Raw genomic sequence first — 17,373 nt, forward strand, 5'->3', positions numbered from 1 at the left:
GCATGAGGACCCAAGTTTGACTCCCCAGAAACCATACATGTTTTTAAGGCAGCTGCGGTGGCTCATGCATGTAATCCCAGTGCGGGGGAGGCAGAGACAAGCAGACGCCTGGAGCTCACTAGCCAGCCTAGCCTAGTTGGTAAGCTCCAGGCCAAAGAGAGATTCTGTCTCAAATGAAAGTGGATGGCATACCTGAGGAATGCCACAGAGGTTGTCCTCTGGCTCACACATGTACCTGCACATACATGTTCATGCATGCACACAAGCATACACACATATGCATACATTTAAAACAGTTGAAGTGATTCTGGATGTGGTGGCATATACCAGGATTCCCAACCCTTGGGAGTCTGAAGCAGGAATATTTCAAGTTACAATCTTTTTTTTTTTTTTTTTAATGAGGCAAGCCCAGCAGACTGGCTTTTATTTTTTAATGTGAGACAGAGTGAGAACAAGAGAGACAGAATTGGTATGCCAGGGCCTCCAGCCACTGAAATTGAGCTCCAGACACATGTGCCACCTTGTGCACTGTGTGACCTTGCATGCTTGTGTTACTTTGTGCATCTGGCTTCCATGGGACCTGGAGAGTCAAACATGGATCCTTAGGCTTAGCAGGAAAGCACCATAACCATTAAGCCATCTCTCCAGCCTGTTACAATCTTTTTAAGAAATATTTGTTTATTTATTTATTTATTTATTGGCAAGTAGAGAGAGATAGAAGAGAGATGGACAGAGAGATGTACCACTTTATGCATCTGGCTTTATGTGGGTACTGGGGAATTGAACCCGGGTTGTTAGGCTATCCAGGCAAGAGCCTTAACTGCTGAGCCATCTCTCCAGCCCCAGCAAGTTACAATCTTCATCGTGAGATCTTATCTGCAGACAAGGAGAATGATAGAGAAATGGGGAGAGGCACTACTAGCTTAAGACAAAGGCATTCGTAGCTAAGAATGTTGTCGAGGTAAGACTGACATCTCACAAAGGACCAGCTGCTCCAGAAGAGTGACCGGGCGAAGTATGCACAGCGCCCAGGTGTTCCATAAGACATGGTTCTGGATATTTCTGTGAGAATGTTTTGGGGTGCAGCTTGCATTGAAATTGGCAGCCCTGCCATAGTGTGGGTGAAGCTCACTTAATCCATGAAAGCCCAAGAACAACAAAGGCTGACCTTGCCCTAGCGAGCAAAGGGCTGCAAGCAGGGCAGCATGGCTCTTCTGTGGTCACCCGCAGACTATCTCTAGATTTGAACTTGAGCGGCAGCTTTCTCCGGAGTCTCTGGCCTGACAGCCTCCCTCTCAGATGTTGGGCTGCCCAGGCATCTACAGTTGTACCCATCAGTTCTGTAAAGTGAGTCTCTACCTATATTTGCACACCTCCTATTGGATCTGGTTTCCAGGGGAACCCTAACCTATGTGCCCGAACAGAGTGGTCTTAAGTAAGTGACACAAAGCAAGTAAAGTTCTACATGAAGTACATTGATTCACAGTTACCATCTTTCACAATTGGGACAAAAAATGGTTCCTTTGACTCTGCCCACTCTAACCTTGAGGGCGCACCACTTTACTCTGTGATAAACACCAATCTTCACATGAAAAAAAAGAAACCACTTGGTAGAACAGGTAGATTTAAAAAAAAAAAATCAGGGCTGGAGAGATGGCTTAGTGGTTAAACGTTTGCCTGTGAAGCCTAAGGACCCCGGTTCGAGGCTCGGTTCCCCAGGTCCCACGTTAGCCAGATGCACAAGGGGGCGCACGCATCTAGAGTTAATTTGCAGAGGCTGGAAGCCCTGGCGCGCCCATTCTCTCTCTCTCCCTCTATCTGCCTCTTTCTCTCTGTGTCTGTCGCTCTCAAATAAATAAATAAAATTAAAAAAAAAATCAGCCAGGTGTGGTGACACATGCCTTTAATCCCAGCACCGGGAGGCAGAGGTAGGAGGATCACCATGAGTTCAAGGCCACCCTGAGACAACACAGTGAATTTCAGGTCAGCCTGAGCTAGAGTGAGACCCTACCTCAAGAAAACAAAAAACAAAATGAAAATACACCAAATTTTAACAACTCTATCACCAAATATGTTCACATAGAGCATTCTACCAGCCCAGCAACAGAACATACTTTCTTTTCACTAGTGCCCAAATACTTGCTATGATAAACCACATACAGGCCCAAACAACTAATGTCAATAAAACTAAAAGGATTTAAGCCAGGGCTAGAGAGATGACTCAGCCATTAAAGGCACTTGCTTGCAAAGCCTGGTTTAGATTCCCCAGTACCCACATAAAGCCAAATGCACAAGGTGGTGCATGCATCCGGACTTCATTTGCAATAGCAATAGGCCCTGGCATATCCATATTCTCTCCCTCTCTCTCTCTCTCTGTACCTTAATGTCCTGAGTGCTGGAACTAAAGACTGCACCATCTTGCTCAATGAAATATCTATTTTAATTTTTTAAAACTTATTTGAAAGAAAGACAGAGAGAATGGACATGCCAGGGCCTCCAACCACTGCAAATGGACTCCAGATGTGTGATGCATGCACCACCTTGTGCATCTGACTTACATGGATTCTGGGGCTCAAACCTGGGTCCTTAGGCTTTGCAGGCAAGCGCCTTAACCACTAAGCCATCTCTCCAGCCCCAAAATGTCTATTTTAAAAAGTTAAATTCAATGTGAGCAGAAAAAGGACATTAGAGATAGTGCAGAAATCAATAAACTAGGAGATAAAAGAATAGAAAAAGCCAGACATGATAGCACACACCTTTAATCCCAGCACTTGGGAGGCAGAGGTAAGAGGATCACTGTGAGTTCAAGACCAGCCTAGACTACATAGTGAATTCCAGGCCAGCCTGGACTAGAGTGAGACCCTACCTTGAAAATCCCTCCCCAAAAATAGAAACTAGAAAAAAATCAGTAAGTTAATGTAACCTAAATCTGGTCCTTGAGTTCAGTAAAATTTATAAGTCTCTAGCATACTGGCCAGGAAGAGAGAAAAAGATGGAAATTAGCAATATCAAGAAGAAACCAGGTGCCATTTCTACCAATACTATAAATAGAAATTATTTGGAATAATTCTGATTAAATAGGCAAACTCTTTGTAGAAAGAAACTATCAAACCTCTCTTAGAAAGAGGTGATTCAAATAGCCCCATAATCCATAGATAGAATTTACGTATACAAACTTTTCCACAATGACAATTCCAGGCCTAAATGCTTTAACTATTGACTTACGCAAAACTTTCCAGGAAGAAATAACTATTCTATACAAACTCTTGCAAAACAAACAAACAAAAAAGGACTGACAAAGAGAAATAAAATCTATGAGAACGGCCAACTAGTAGGTTAGCAATGTTGTAGGACAAGGACTGATATTAAAAATTGAGAGCTGCAGGGCTGGAGAGATGGCTTAGTGGTTAAGCACTTGCCTGTGAAGACTAAGGATCCCAGTTCAAGGCTCGATTCCCCAGGACCCACATTAGCCAGATGCACAAGAGGGCGCATGCATCTGGAGCTCGTTTGCAGTGGCTGGAGGCCCTGGTGCGCCCATTCTGTCTCAATATCTGCCTCTTTCTCTCTCTCTCTCTCTCTGTCACTCTCAAATAAATAAATTAAATTTTAAAAAAATAAACAAAAAAATTGAGAGCTGCAGAGATGGCTCAGTGGATAAGGCACTTTACTTGCAAAGCCCAATGGCCTGGGTTTGATTCTTCAGTACCTACATGGAGCCAGATACATAAGGTGGTGCATGTGTCTGGAGTCAGTGGCTCTTAAGAGGTCCTGGTGTGCCCATTAATTCCCCCTCTCCTCTCTCTGTCTCTCTCACCTTACAAATGAATAAATCTCTTTTTTTATTCTTTTAACTTTTTTGTTTATTTTTATTTATTTATTTGAGAGCAACAGAGAGAAAGAGGCAGAAAGAGAGAGAGAAAGACAGAATGGGTGTGCCAGGGCTTCCAGCCACTGCAAACAAACTCCAGACGCATGAGCCCCCTTGTGCATCTGGCTAACGTGGGTCCTGGGGAATCAAGCCTTGAACCGGGGTCCTTAGACTTCACAGGCAAGCGCTTAACCGCTAAGCCATCTCTCCAGCCCAGTAAAAATAGTTTTTTAAAGCCGGGCATGGTGGCACACGCCTTTAATCCCAGTACTTGGGAGGCAGAGGTAGAAGGACCACCATGAGTTCAAGGCCACCCTGAGTCTACAGACTGAATTCCAGGTCAGCCTGAGCTAGAGTGACACCATACCTCAAAAAGAAAGAAAGAAAGAAAGAAAGAAAGAAAGAAAGAAAGAAAGAAAGAAAGAAAGAAAGAAAGAAAGAAAGAAATTTAAAGTTTATTGTATTTCCATATATCAGTAACAAATATAAAAGTTAAAAAGTATGTATCATTTGTAATAGTATCCCAAAGTACATAATTTAAAAGATTATTACAAAAGGTGTGAATGAGCTTGGCATGGTGGCACACACCTTTAATCCTAGCACTCAGGAGGTTGAGGTAGAAATTCTGTGAGTTTGAAGTCCGCCTGGGACCACAGAGTGAATTGCAGGCCAACCTGGGCTACAGTGAGACCTATACTGCATTAACAGCCACAAATCCTCCTTCTCTGTGCTTCCAATAATAAGGGCACAGTCCACATCCCTGTTGTCAAAGGTACCTACCTCATCTGCCAGTCTGCACTGGCTCGCGTGGTTAAGGTGGAGCCTATGATCGGACTCTCAGTGGAGTTTTACTGTGTCTTCAGAGTCTCCACGTATCTGCACCTTTGGTCTCAGTGCTTCCAAGGACGTCCACTCTGTAATTGCCATCTGTGTAGATGAGACCTTCCACAGAAACGTCTTTACTTCTGATGGAAACTTCAACAGAGAGGCATTCAAAGTGTACCTGGACATCTGTGATGAAGATGACATTTAAGGACCCTGGAAACTGCTAGAAACTTGCAGTAGCAAATTGCAGAACTGAACCTTGGGGCTGGGAAGCATGGAAGCCACTAGCCAGCAAGTGTTAATGAGTCTGATGTCTACTTCAATCAAGCAGAGCTGGTGGCGCACGCCTTTAATCCCAGCACTCAGGAGGCAGAGGTAGGAGGACTGCGGTGTGTTCAAGGCCACCCTGAGACTACATAGTGAATTCCAGGTCAGCCTGGGCTACAGCGAGACCCCACCTTAAAAAAACTATTTTTTGAACAGGGCTGGAGGGATGACTCAGTGGTTAATTAAGGCACTTGCCTACAAAGCCAAAGGACCAAAGTTCAATTCCCCAAGACTCACATAAGCCAGATGCATAAGGTGGTACATGCATCTGGAGTTTATTTGCAGCAGCTGGAGGCTGGAGGAGCTAGCGCACCCATTCTCTCTCTCTCCCTGCTTCTTTCTCTATGTCAAATAAATAATTAATTATTTTAAAAGCTTGAACATGAGTGTTCATAATAGCACTATTATCAATAATCAGGAAGTGGAAATATCCAAATGTCCATCAATTAGTCATCAGATTGTGGTAGTTTGATTCAGGTGTTCCCCCAGTAACCTGTGTTCTGAATGCTAATTCCCCAGCTGATGGCAATTTGGAAATGAAAGCCTCCTGGAGGCAATGTATTGTTGGGGGAGGGCTTATGGGTGTTATAGCCAGCATCCCCTTGCCAGTGTTTGGCATACTCTCCTGTTGCTATTGTCCACGAGGTATTGGCCAGGGGGTGATGTCCACCCTCTGCTCATGCCATATCATTTCCCCTGCCATCATGGAGCTTCCCCTTGAGTCTGTAAACTAAAATAAGCCCCTTTTTCCCTCACAAGCAGCTCTTGGTCGGTATTGCAGTCAGGTTCGCATTGCTGGTAGAAATCACCCAACTAAGAGCAGCTTGTGGGAAAAAGAGGTTTATTTTGGCTTACAGGCTCGAGGGGAAGCTCCACAATGGCGGGGGAAAACGATGGCATGAGCAGAGTGGACATCACCCCCTGGCCAACATAAGGTGGACAATAACAACAGGAGAGTGTGCCAAACACTGGAATGGGGAAACTGGCTCTAATACCCAGAAGCCCACGCCCAACAATACACTGCCTCCAGCAGGCGTTAATTCCCAAATCTCCATCAGCTGGGAATCTAGCATTCAAGACACCTAAGTTTATGGGGAACCCCTGAGTCAAACCTCCACAGTCAGTTTTCTGCCAGCAATGCAAATCTGACTGCAACACAGATAACAAAGCCTGTTGTACCTATCAGACAGGGTGCGCTTTAGCTATACAATAGAATGACATATTTGTGCAAGCTATACCATAAATAAACTTCAAACATGCTATATCAAACAAGCTGCAAAATACCACAATTTGTATGTTTGCATTTATAATGATAGACTTGTGGTTTTAATATTTGGGATTGGAATTGGAGTGACTGCAGAAGTCCATGAGAAATCTTTAGGGTGGTGAATATACTTTAAAATTGGATCACACTTGGGAGGCAGAGGTAAGGAGGATTGCTGTGAGTTCGAGGCCACCCTGAGACTACATAGTAAATCCAGATCAGCCTGGGCTAGACTCTTCCTAAAAAAAAAAAAAAAAAAAAAAAAACCCAAAAAACAAAAAAAAAACTGGATTGTGGCAGAGATTGTACAAATGTGATATATTAAATTTGTTGAATTGTGTGCTTTGTAAAGATCAATTTCATAGGTGCTAGATTATATCTTAGTAAACTTGTTTTTTAAAGCCAGCTATTTAGCAAATGGTGCTAGGAAAACTGTATATGTATACAAATAAAGAATGAAGCTGAGGGGCTGGAGAGATGGCTTAGCGGTTAAGGCATTTGCCTGCAAAACCAAAGGATCCAGGCTCAGTTCCCTAGAACTCACATAAGCCAGATACACAAGGGGGCACATGTGTCTGGAGTTTGCAGTAGCTACAGGCCCTGGTGTTTATATTGTCTCTCTCTCTCTCGTTCTCTATCTATCTGCCTCTTTCTCTCAAATTAATAAAAATAAAATATAAAAAAGAATGAAGTTGAACCATTACCTAATACCATCTATAAACATTAATTCAAAATTTATCAAAGATCTATGCACAATGAGAAAAATAGGAAAAATACTTCTTCATAAAATTGGATTTAGCAGGCTGGAGAGATGGCTCAGCAGTTAAAGGCACTTGCTTGCAGCCTGATGGCCTGGGCTTGATTCCCCAGTACCCATGTAAAGCCAGATGCACAAAGTGGTGCATGCATCTAGAGTTTATTTGCAGTGGTAGGAGAGCCTAAAACCTATACTCTCCCTGACTCACTCACTCTTTCTCTCCCGCCTCTGTCAAATAGACCATATATATGTATATGTGTGCATATATATATATATATATATATATATCAATGATATTGGGAGTCAGCCTTTGCTGGTGAGTAGGGAAGTCGCTTGAAGGACGTACATACCGGCTTCTGACGTCGTCTTGGTATATATATATATATATATATATTTTTTTTTTTTTTTTTTTTTCCAGGTAGGGTTTCTCTCTAACCCAGGCTAACCTGGAATTCACTATGTAGTATCAGGGTGGCCTTGAACTCATGGCAATTCTATTTCTGCCTCCCCAGTGCTGGAATTAAAGGTGTGTGCCACAACACCTGGTTCAGCAAAAATATTTTTAAAGATTGGATTTAGCAATTATTATAGAACACCAAAGCACAGTCATTCAAGATCAATATGCAAATTAGAGTTCATCTGAATTAAATTTGATGCAATCCATAGACTGGGAGAAAATATTTTCAAATTATGTATCTACTAATGATTTAATATCCAGCATACATTTGATGTACGCACACAAATAGTCTCATGTGTTTGTAAACAGGGAGTTGAGGGTGTCGTGTGACTTTCCTAAGGAGACGCAGAAGAGACATCCATCATCCCCAATAGGGAGGCACAGGCTGACCCAAGAGAGATTCTGACCAGGAGTCCAGCTTGGAGTATGTTAGGGTTACTTCCAGGAGGATGGACCCCTCACTAGATTAGCGCAACCCAGAAGTCTCAACCTCTTGCTCACAAAGCTCCTATTATTGTAGTTCTAGGTCTGCGGGAGAATGGTGCAGAGCCGGCTCAGCGTTAAATATGTACAGGTGATAACAGGCTCAGCGACTTCAGATGAGCAAACACACACACACACACGCACGCACGCACGCACGCACACACGGAAAGCTCTTTGTGCATGTGTGCTCCATCCTTGCCTGCCACAGGGATTCGGCTGCTCTCAGCAAACTCTCTCCACCCTAGGAACGATAGCCAGTTCGGCTGCAGCCTGGCACCCAGCACCCAGAGGAGCTCCGTGATGCTGGCCGTCAGGTGGAGTTACTCTGGCCAGGATTCAGAGGACTGTCTGTCTAGGAAGGGGACCAGCAGGAGGGGAGTGGCAAACTCGTACAAAGTACAGTGATATTGAAAGGCCCAAGAATTCAGAAGCTCAGAAATACTATCACACTCCAAGGGGAGCTTAAGCGGGCTCCCTGCATACCTCAAACTCCAGGCTTTACTCTCTGTTGGAAGCAAGTAAAGAATCCCTCTTCTCATTATATCAGAGCCCGCTCCTAATATAAAACTAGGTAAAAGGGCATGAGATAGCCCTCAAGGATGGGAAATGAGTAATGAAGTGAACCACTTATTTGGTTTCTGTAAATAGCCTGCACTATAAGCCTTACACTATAAGCCTTAATAGCCCACACTGTTAGCCTTAGTAGCTCGCACCATAAGCTGTAACAGCCTGCCTCAGACCACCAAGGTCATAGGAGGCTGATACCATACTCTGCTACCCCCACCTAAGGAATTGCACAAAGGCTGACCTCCAAGGTCATAGGAGACTGGAACCACACTCTGCTACTCCCACCCAAGGACCTGCGCAAATGCTGACCACCAAGGTCATAAACTAATTGGCTTAGAAACTATGGGGTGGCACAAACTGACTGGCTAACACCCTGCGGGGCTCCTAATATTAGAAAATGATTGGTCTAATGCACAGGCTTTGTTAGAAACCCTATAAAAACTGTCCTGTTCCTGCATTCGGGGCTCTGCAGTCCTCTACCCCTGTGAGGTGTACGACTGTGGGCCCCAGCGCGCTTGGAATAAAATCCTCTTGCAGTTTGCATCAAGACCGCTTCTCGTGAGTGATTTGGGGTGTCGCCTTATCCGGGCAGAGCGTGGGGGCCCCCTGCGGGTTTTTTTTCCTACAATATATGTGTATGAAAATATGATGAAATCCATCATTTTATACATTAAATTAATTTTTAAAAAATAATCTCAACTCCTTAAATTCAGCAAGTGAAAAACAGCTCAATTCCTCAAAGGATTTCAATAGACATTTTTCCAAAGACATGCAAATGGATAATAAGCTCATGAAAAGGTGCCCAGCATCACTAACCCCTAGGGAAATGAGAATGAAATTGATTGTGTCCCTTCATGTCCAATAGCATAGTGGCTACTTAAGAAAAAAAAGACTATGCTTTCAGGGGTCACTTCTATAGTTCATTACTAGAGAAGTTTCTCTGACCATGTAGACTAGGGGAAACCACAAGGAGGAGGCATAGCATTCTCTCCTGAGCGTGAAGCCGGCTCTTGGTGTTGCTTTGCAACAACTGCCACTTGCCATGGATCATTGTTCCTGCTCTCCTTGGCAGGGGATGGGGAGTGTGGGGGGGGGGGGTCGCTGGAGGGATATGACACAGTCTGAGTGGCAAAGAAAAAGACAAAAAAAGAAAAGAAGGGAAGGAAGAAAGAAAAGAGCATGTATTGGCAAAGACAAAGAAACTGCAACTGTTGTGTGTTGCCGGTAAGAATATAAAATGTTGTAGTCATCTTAAGAAAACAGCGTGGCAGGTCATCAAAATTATTATTTTATGCAATAGCTTCATCCCTGGGGGTGTGCACAAATGAACAGATATTGGCACACGTCTTCATAGCAGTGTTTCTCACAGTAGTCAAAGGGTGGAAACAACCCACACATCCAGCCATGTATGAATGGATTAAAAAACGTTTCGTGCATGTAAATGGCTGCATGTCTTCCTCAGTCACTTTCCAGCTCAGTTTTGTTTTTTGTTTTTCAAGGTGGGGTCTCTCTAGCCCAGGCTGACCTGGAATTCACTATGTAGTCTCAGGGTGGCCTCGAACTCACAGTGATCCTCCTACCTCTGACTCCCCAGTGCTGGGATTAAAGGCATGCGCCACCACACCTGGCTCCATCTTAGTTTTTTGAGACAGGGACATTCACTGAACCTAGAGCTCACTGATGTGGCTAGGTGAGCTATTCAGCAAGGCTCAGGGATGCCCTGTCTCCACCTTCTCAGCACCCCACCACACCTAGCATTTTAGGTAGTGTAAGGTTCAGGCGTGACCATGACCATACAAACCACTCTGAGGCAAAGATGAAAGCTTTTATTCGCAGAAAGCACAAGCTGCCAGGGCTGACTCTCAAGAGAGGAGCACAGCCAACCTGCCCCACAGGCAGTGGGCTCTATGAGGCTTCTTTAGTTGGGGGAAGGTGAGGAAAGAAAAAGAACTCATTTGTGGCCGGGCGTGGTGGCGCACGTCTTTAATCCCAGCACTTGGGAGGCAGAGGTAGGAGGATCGCCGTGAGTTCGAGGCCACCCTGAAACTCCATAGTGAATTCCAGGTCAGCCTGGGCTGGAGTGGTACCCTACCTCAAAAAAAAAAAAAAAAAAAAAAAAAAAGACAAAAGAACTCATTTGTTAAGTTGAATTGAAAAGTTCCTTTAGGAGAGATCATTACATTAGCCATTTAAAATAGCTAGGTGTGACACCAGAACAGTGACCAGGTGACTTACAAGATAAGGGGGCAGGAAACCATGACCTGGGGCATTGTTAGGCAAGGAGGGGATAAAGACCAGGTGGTTTCTTGAGGAATGTGGGTGATCTACTTCCTTATGCCTCTGTCACCATTTTGCTGTCCTTGGTGACTCCATCTTGGGAGCCTGACCCGACCTAACAGGTAGGTGCTAGGGATTTGATCTCGGGTCCTCATGCTTGGGTGGCAAGCACTTTACCCACTGAGCCATATCCCCAGTGTGCCCTCCCACCCCTATTTTTCTTTAACATCCATAGATATGGGTGAGATCTTCAAGGATCACTGGCTAGCATAAGTTTTGTGCACAGGCTTTTTTTTTTTAAGTCCTTGTTTCTTTGCTATTTTCTTGCCATGTATTATTGTCTGTTATAGCTCTCTTCTCTCCCTAACTAGCCCTTTGTAACTTTGTATATCTTACAATGACCCCCAAACTTGAGTAACAGAGAGGAGGCAAGGATGGGGACTTTGAGAGACTCAAATGGGGTTGCTGTGTTCTGAAGTGTGTAGGATAAGCTGCTGGGAATTTTGAATGTGCTATGTTAAGTTCACCTCAACTGTTTAAAACTATATTTTTTTTATTTGAGAGAGGGAAGGGGGGGGGAGAGGAAGTGAGAGAGAGAGAGAGAGAAAGGGAGAGGGAGGGAGGGAGAATGGGTGCACCAGAGCCTCTAGCCACTTCACATAAACTCCAGATGCATGCACTACCTTGTGCATCTGGCTTACATGGGTCCTGGGGAATTGAACCTGGATCCTTAGGCTTCACAGGCAAGCACCTTAACCACTAAACAATCTCTCTAGCCCTACCTCAACCGTGCATATGCAAACAGAAACTGGATTTGCTATGTTAAGAAGAGCTAAGCATGTATAGGTATGCGCATGAAGAAAACTTGAAATGGACAAATCTCACACCTTGTTTTCATAGGTCATGGAGAACACTGAAGAAACATATACTTGAAGCACATTTTTGCTTTCATTTCACAAAAGCAGGAAAGGAAACATCATAAGGTAAAGAAAATTAAGTTCTGAATGCTTCTTTTCTTAAGCGTGAGACTCAGTAAACTGTCACCTCGCAGGGTGGCCTGGTCTGCTGAAAGGCGCATGCGCTTGTGTGTGACTGTCAGCTCCTGTACCATGGGCGGGTCAGTTGGGAGGGAGATCAGCACACTGCAAGGTGCAGGGGCCAATATGACTTTTCCCAGTGCCACAGCAGGGCGGGGGAGGAAATCAAAGGACAAACTTTCTCCCAGCTAGAGAGAAACCCTTGTAAGAAAAAACACAGACATCACTTTAGTGTAAGGCGTGGCTGCTCAAAGCACCTCACTTTGCTATGTTCAGCTGTCTGGCAAGCTCCAAGTACAGGTGGAAAAGCTGGTGATTAGGAAAAGTGTTGACTGATGGAGACATCTAAATCGTGGTTTTAAAAAAATTTTTCATTCATTTACTTGAGAGAGATGATAGGTCAGAGAGAGATTAGGTGCACCAGGGCCTTCAGTCTCTGCAAACAACCTCCAGACACATGCGCCACTTTGTGCATCTGGCTTACGTGGGCCCTGGAAATCTAACCTGGGTCCTTTGGCTTTGTAGGCAAGAGCCTTAACCACTAAGCCATCTCTCCAGCCCTAAATCATATTTTTAATGTTTATTTGAGAGAGTGAGACAGACAATGTATGAGTGCACCAGGGCCTCTTGCTGCTACAAACCAACTCCAGACACAAGAACCACTTTGTGCATGAGGCTTTATGTAATGGGTAACTGAACCCAGATTCTTAGGCTTTGCAAGCAAGCGTCTTTAGCCCTTGAGTCATCTCCCCAGACCAATATAATATTTTTAATATCAATAAATCAATTTATTTCAAAGATCTGAAACCTCAAAAGACGAAACATAAACCAGGCTGAAAGAGATGACGTTCCAATACAAACACCAGAAGAAATTCAGGTTCTTTATTCTTATTCTCATACTCAGGTTACTAAGCTCCAAGCCTATTTTCCTTTTGTTATGAGGCAGGGTCTCACTGTACCGAGGCTGACCTAGAACTCACTCTTCAAACTCATTGATCCTCTTACCGCAGCCTCCTGAGTTACTGGGATTACAGGTGAGAGCTACTGCACCTGAGAGCTATAATTTTTAGCGTATGACTTGGCAAAATGCAAGTTCATCTTTTTAAGGGCAACATTAATTGGCTAGGTTGGGGCAATCTCTCCTGTTTGCTTTTCATTTGTTGAAAGTATATTGTAACACAATAGGAAAAAAAAAAACAGTCAGTAAAAATTAAAAAAAAAACAAAATACAAGCCGGGCATGGTGGCTCACACCTTTAATCCCAGTACTCAGGAGGCAGAGGTAGGAGGATCACTGTGAGTTCAAGGCCACCCTGAGACTACAGAGTGAATTCCAGGTCAGCCTGCTAGAGTGAGACCCTACCTTGAAAAAAAAAAAAAAAGAAGGAAGGGAAGGAAGGGAAGGAAGGAAAGCAGTAGCAACTTGTAGGAAGTCAGAGATCTGGGGGAGACATTGGCCCAAACATAACACCCCCTCCCTGAACCCGTTTCCTTACTTCAGTATAGTAACTCTAGTACCAGATTTCTTCTCTATTCAAGGTTTGCTGGTTCACCAGATGTGGTGGCATACACCTTTAATCGCAGCACTTGGGAGACCAAAGTAGGAGGATCGCTATGAGTTCGAGACCAGCCATAGTAAATTTCAGGTCAGCCTGAGCTAGAGTGAGACCCTAGCTTGGAGGAGGGTGGGTGGAATGACCCAAGGTTTGCTTGTTCTTGGGTGTTAAAAGTTGCATCACCATCTTTTGACTTTTTGAACTTTTTTACAAGTGTTTCTTTTTAAATAATTTATTTCTTTGGGACAACAAGCATGAGCGAACATGCCAGTGCCTATTACCACTGTGAATGAACACCAGATGGGTGTACTACATTGTGCATCTGGCTTTATGTGGGTATTGGGGAATGGAACACTGGGCTTTCAGGCTTTGCAAGCAAGTACCTTTAACCATTGATATATCTCCCCAGACCTGAAAGTGTTTCTTTTTATCTTTCAAGTCTAATCCTGCCCACCCCCCTCACCCACCATTCAGCTATTTTTACAGAAATTCCCTTTTATGCCAGTTTTCCCAGTTTGGCAGACTTCTTAGTAACCCTGACATGGTCAGCTATGCACTGGGCTTAGGGAACAGACATGATGAAAGCTCACGCATTAGACTTTTTGAGCAAGTGTCTTTCTTGGGCTGTGTGACATTCTAAATTTCCCCTTGTATACAAACATGCTTTTGAGTGTCCTAATTTTCCAAAGACACCCCAGTTACATCTCTGGCCTAAGTTGGTCTACTTTACATTTCCACTCCCATTCTCTTGCCCCTGGCAGCTGTGGATCCCCACAGCCTTTAGAAGCAGTGCCTGCCTTCCCAGTGAAGTGAAAGCAGAATGCAGCGTCTTGTTCTAGTCCCAAATGTCCAGATGTGCCACAAGCACACACTAAGGGTTCTACATTTTACCCAGTTTATGACTGGGAGATGGACTTCTATCTACTCTTATTGCTAAGGAGAAGATTGTGCTGGCTTCTGCCAGTGTTTTCTACCCATAGTGGCACGTCTCCAGATGTGGCACCGAGCAGAAGTAAAATTTATACAATAAAAAAATAATAAATTAAAGAGGCTGGGGAGATGGCTTTACATTTAAGGTGTTTGCCTGCAAAGCCAAAGGACCTAGGTTTGATTCCCCAGGACCCACATAGGCCAGATGCACAAGGTGGTGCATGCATCTGAAGTTCGTTTGCAGCAGCTGGAGGCTCTAGCATGCCCACTCTCTCTCTCTCTTTCTCAAATAAATAAAAATAAACACTTGGCGGGCTGGAGAGATGGCTTAGCGGTTAAGCGCTTGCCTGTGAAGCCTAAGGACCCCGGTTCGAGGCTCGGTTCCCCAGGTCCCACGTTAGTCAGATGCACAAGGGGGCGCACGCGTCTGGAGTTCGTTTGCAGAGGCTGGAGGCCCTGGCGCGCCCATTCTCTCTCTCTCCCTCTCTCTGTCTTTCTCTCTGTGTCTGTAGCTCTCAAATAAATAAATAAATAATTAAAAAAAAAAAACACTTGGCAAGTATTTAAAGTATTCATCTGTACGTAGGGCTAATATTAAAGTAGCCATTTAATTACATTACACAGTAATAGTATTAATTTTGTTCTCTCTCTCTCTGTGTATACACACATACACACACACCACACACACATAATATCAAAGAATTTATATGCTTACATTACCTTAGCACTTTTTTTTTTTTTTTTGAGAGCAACAGACACAGAGAGAAAGACAGATAGAGGGAGAGAGACAGAATGGGCGCGCCAGGGCTTCCAGCCTCTGCAAACAACTCCAGACGCGTGCGCCCCCTTGTGCATCTGGTTAACGTGGGACCTGGGGAACTGAGCCTTGAACCGGGGTCCTTAGCTTCACAGGCAAGCGCTTAGCTGCTAAGCCATCTCTCCAGCCCTACCTTAGCATTTTTATTAAACCAACTCATACCCACCTTCTACAACTGAAAACAAAGTCAATCACCTTAAATTTCATGGTTTCCCATAAAAATTTTTGGAGTCTTCTGTTTCCATTAAAATTTAATTTATAATGGTGCTAATCTAAGCCAGATTGTGTTGGTATAAAGTGACAAAAGCAAATTTTTAAAAAATGTTTGTGTGTGGTGTTACATGTGGTATATGCACATTTGTGTGCAGGCCCAAGAACTCTGGGTGTCTGTTGCCCAGCTGCGCACTCACTGAAGACAGTCTCGCCCCTCAACTCAGAGCTGCCTTTACTCAGTCAGCTAGCCCCAGCAATTCTCTGGTCTCCCACCTCCTATGGGGTTACAGAAGTGTGAGATCATGCCCAGCTTTTCATGTGAGTGCTGGGGGAGGAAAGTGAACTCGAGTGGTCCCAGACCCTCATGCTTAAGTGATGAGCACTCTTAATCACTAAGCCATCTCTCCGGACCCCATGCCTTTTTTACCTATTGAAATTTGCCACAGATTGCATAAAGCTCTCAAATTTGCAAATGTTTGCATGCAAACATTTTATTAAATTTGTAGTAAAAGCCAATGTTCCATCTATTGCTATTGGTCACCCTGGTTAAGAAGATCCAGATTTAGCCAGGCGTGGTGGCTCACACCTTTAATCCCAGCACTGGGGAGGCAGAAGTAGGAGGATCACCATGAGTTTGAGGCCACCCTGAGACTACATAGTGAATTCCACGTCAGCCTGAGCTACAGTGAGACCCTACCTTGAAAAATAAAACAAAAGATTCAGGTTTAAGCAAAGCTGGGAAAACTGTAGAAATAAGGCCACCTACTGGGCACACCTATATAGTCCTCTTATTTATTTATTTGCCTATTGTAACTTCTAGGTCTCAGTTCCAAGGTCCTCTTTTCCCCTTCCTTAGACCAAAGGGAATGGATAGACATTCCTTGATGCAGCTTTTTTCAAAGCAGACCTTTGACCTAGAAATGTTTTTGCTTGAAAGTGTAGAGAAATCAAGATTTCAAATGTCTTAAGCCACTGCATCATGTTCCTCACAAGAACACATTTCTGAATGTGAACACTCCTTCATTTTAATAGTCATCTCAATTTTTTTCACGTAATTATTTTTGCAGTTTCAAAAGTCACAATAGTTGCCATTTCTAGGCATTTTGTTTTTTGCCAGAACAGCAAATATTTCCTTAATGCTTGCTTTTAAGACAGGCCTTTCAAAACTGTAATGAGTTAGGGGCTGGAGAGATGGATTAGCAGTTAAGGCGCTTGCCTGTGAAGCCTAAGGGCCCATGTCCAACTCCCCAGATCCTATGTAAGCCAGGTGCACAAGGTGACACATGCATAAGGTCACACATGCGCACAAAGTGGTGCATGCATCTGAAGTTTGACTGCAGTGGCTGGAGGCCCTCGTATGCCAATTCTCTCTCATAAAAAAGGCCAAAATTGTAGTAAATTAATTATATAGCAGCAACATTAAATGACTTAGACCCAAGCTCAAAGCCACTGAGAAGCAGGGAGGACGAGCCTTACTCTACCGGCTCTCTCTTTCCACTAGTCAACCTCTCTATGCTCTACTCTGCACTAAGGTTGCAACCATGGGACTAACTGTATGAAAATTAAATGGAATGAACCCCATAATAATGCCAATAATCCCGCAGCAGGCTTGCCTTTAAGAACAATACATTTTATAAGTACTTATTTGGAAAAAAACAAACAAACACCCATTTCTTCTTAGGTTCATTCTGTACTCACTTTCAATTAAAAAAAAAAAACCTTTTCTATTATTCAACCAACTCTGATTAGTATCAGGGATAAATCTATACTCCTATACTAAGCAGAATTAAGGACTAATATTCTGAAGTTATGTCGTAACTGATCATGCTTACCAACGTCAAGTGAAAGAAAAGTGAGTAATGAATGGAAATGGCTAAAGAGAAATATGGATTAAGAATTCTCACAACCAAACTCTTCTATGGACTTTGCTCAGGAACTGAAGTTTGTAATGACCAAAAGATAAAGAGAACTTTAAGTGTTTTTACACACACAT

At 43.7% G+C, this 17,373-nt stretch overlaps 1 pseudogene; it reads left to right on the plus strand.

Annotated features, from left to right (window-relative positions):
• The first annotated feature begins 9,439 nt into the window (after positions 1–9,439).
• Positions 9,440–9,681, plus strand: LOC123464135 (annotated as a pseudogene).
• Positions 9,682–17,373: the final 7,692 nt, after the last annotated feature.

The sequence above is a fragment of the Jaculus jaculus genome, chromosome 10, assembly GCF_020740685.1.
Source record: "Jaculus jaculus isolate mJacJac1 chromosome 10, mJacJac1.mat.Y.cur, whole genome shotgun sequence".
Taxonomy (NCBI): Eukaryota; Metazoa; Chordata; class Mammalia; order Rodentia; family Dipodidae; genus Jaculus; species Jaculus jaculus.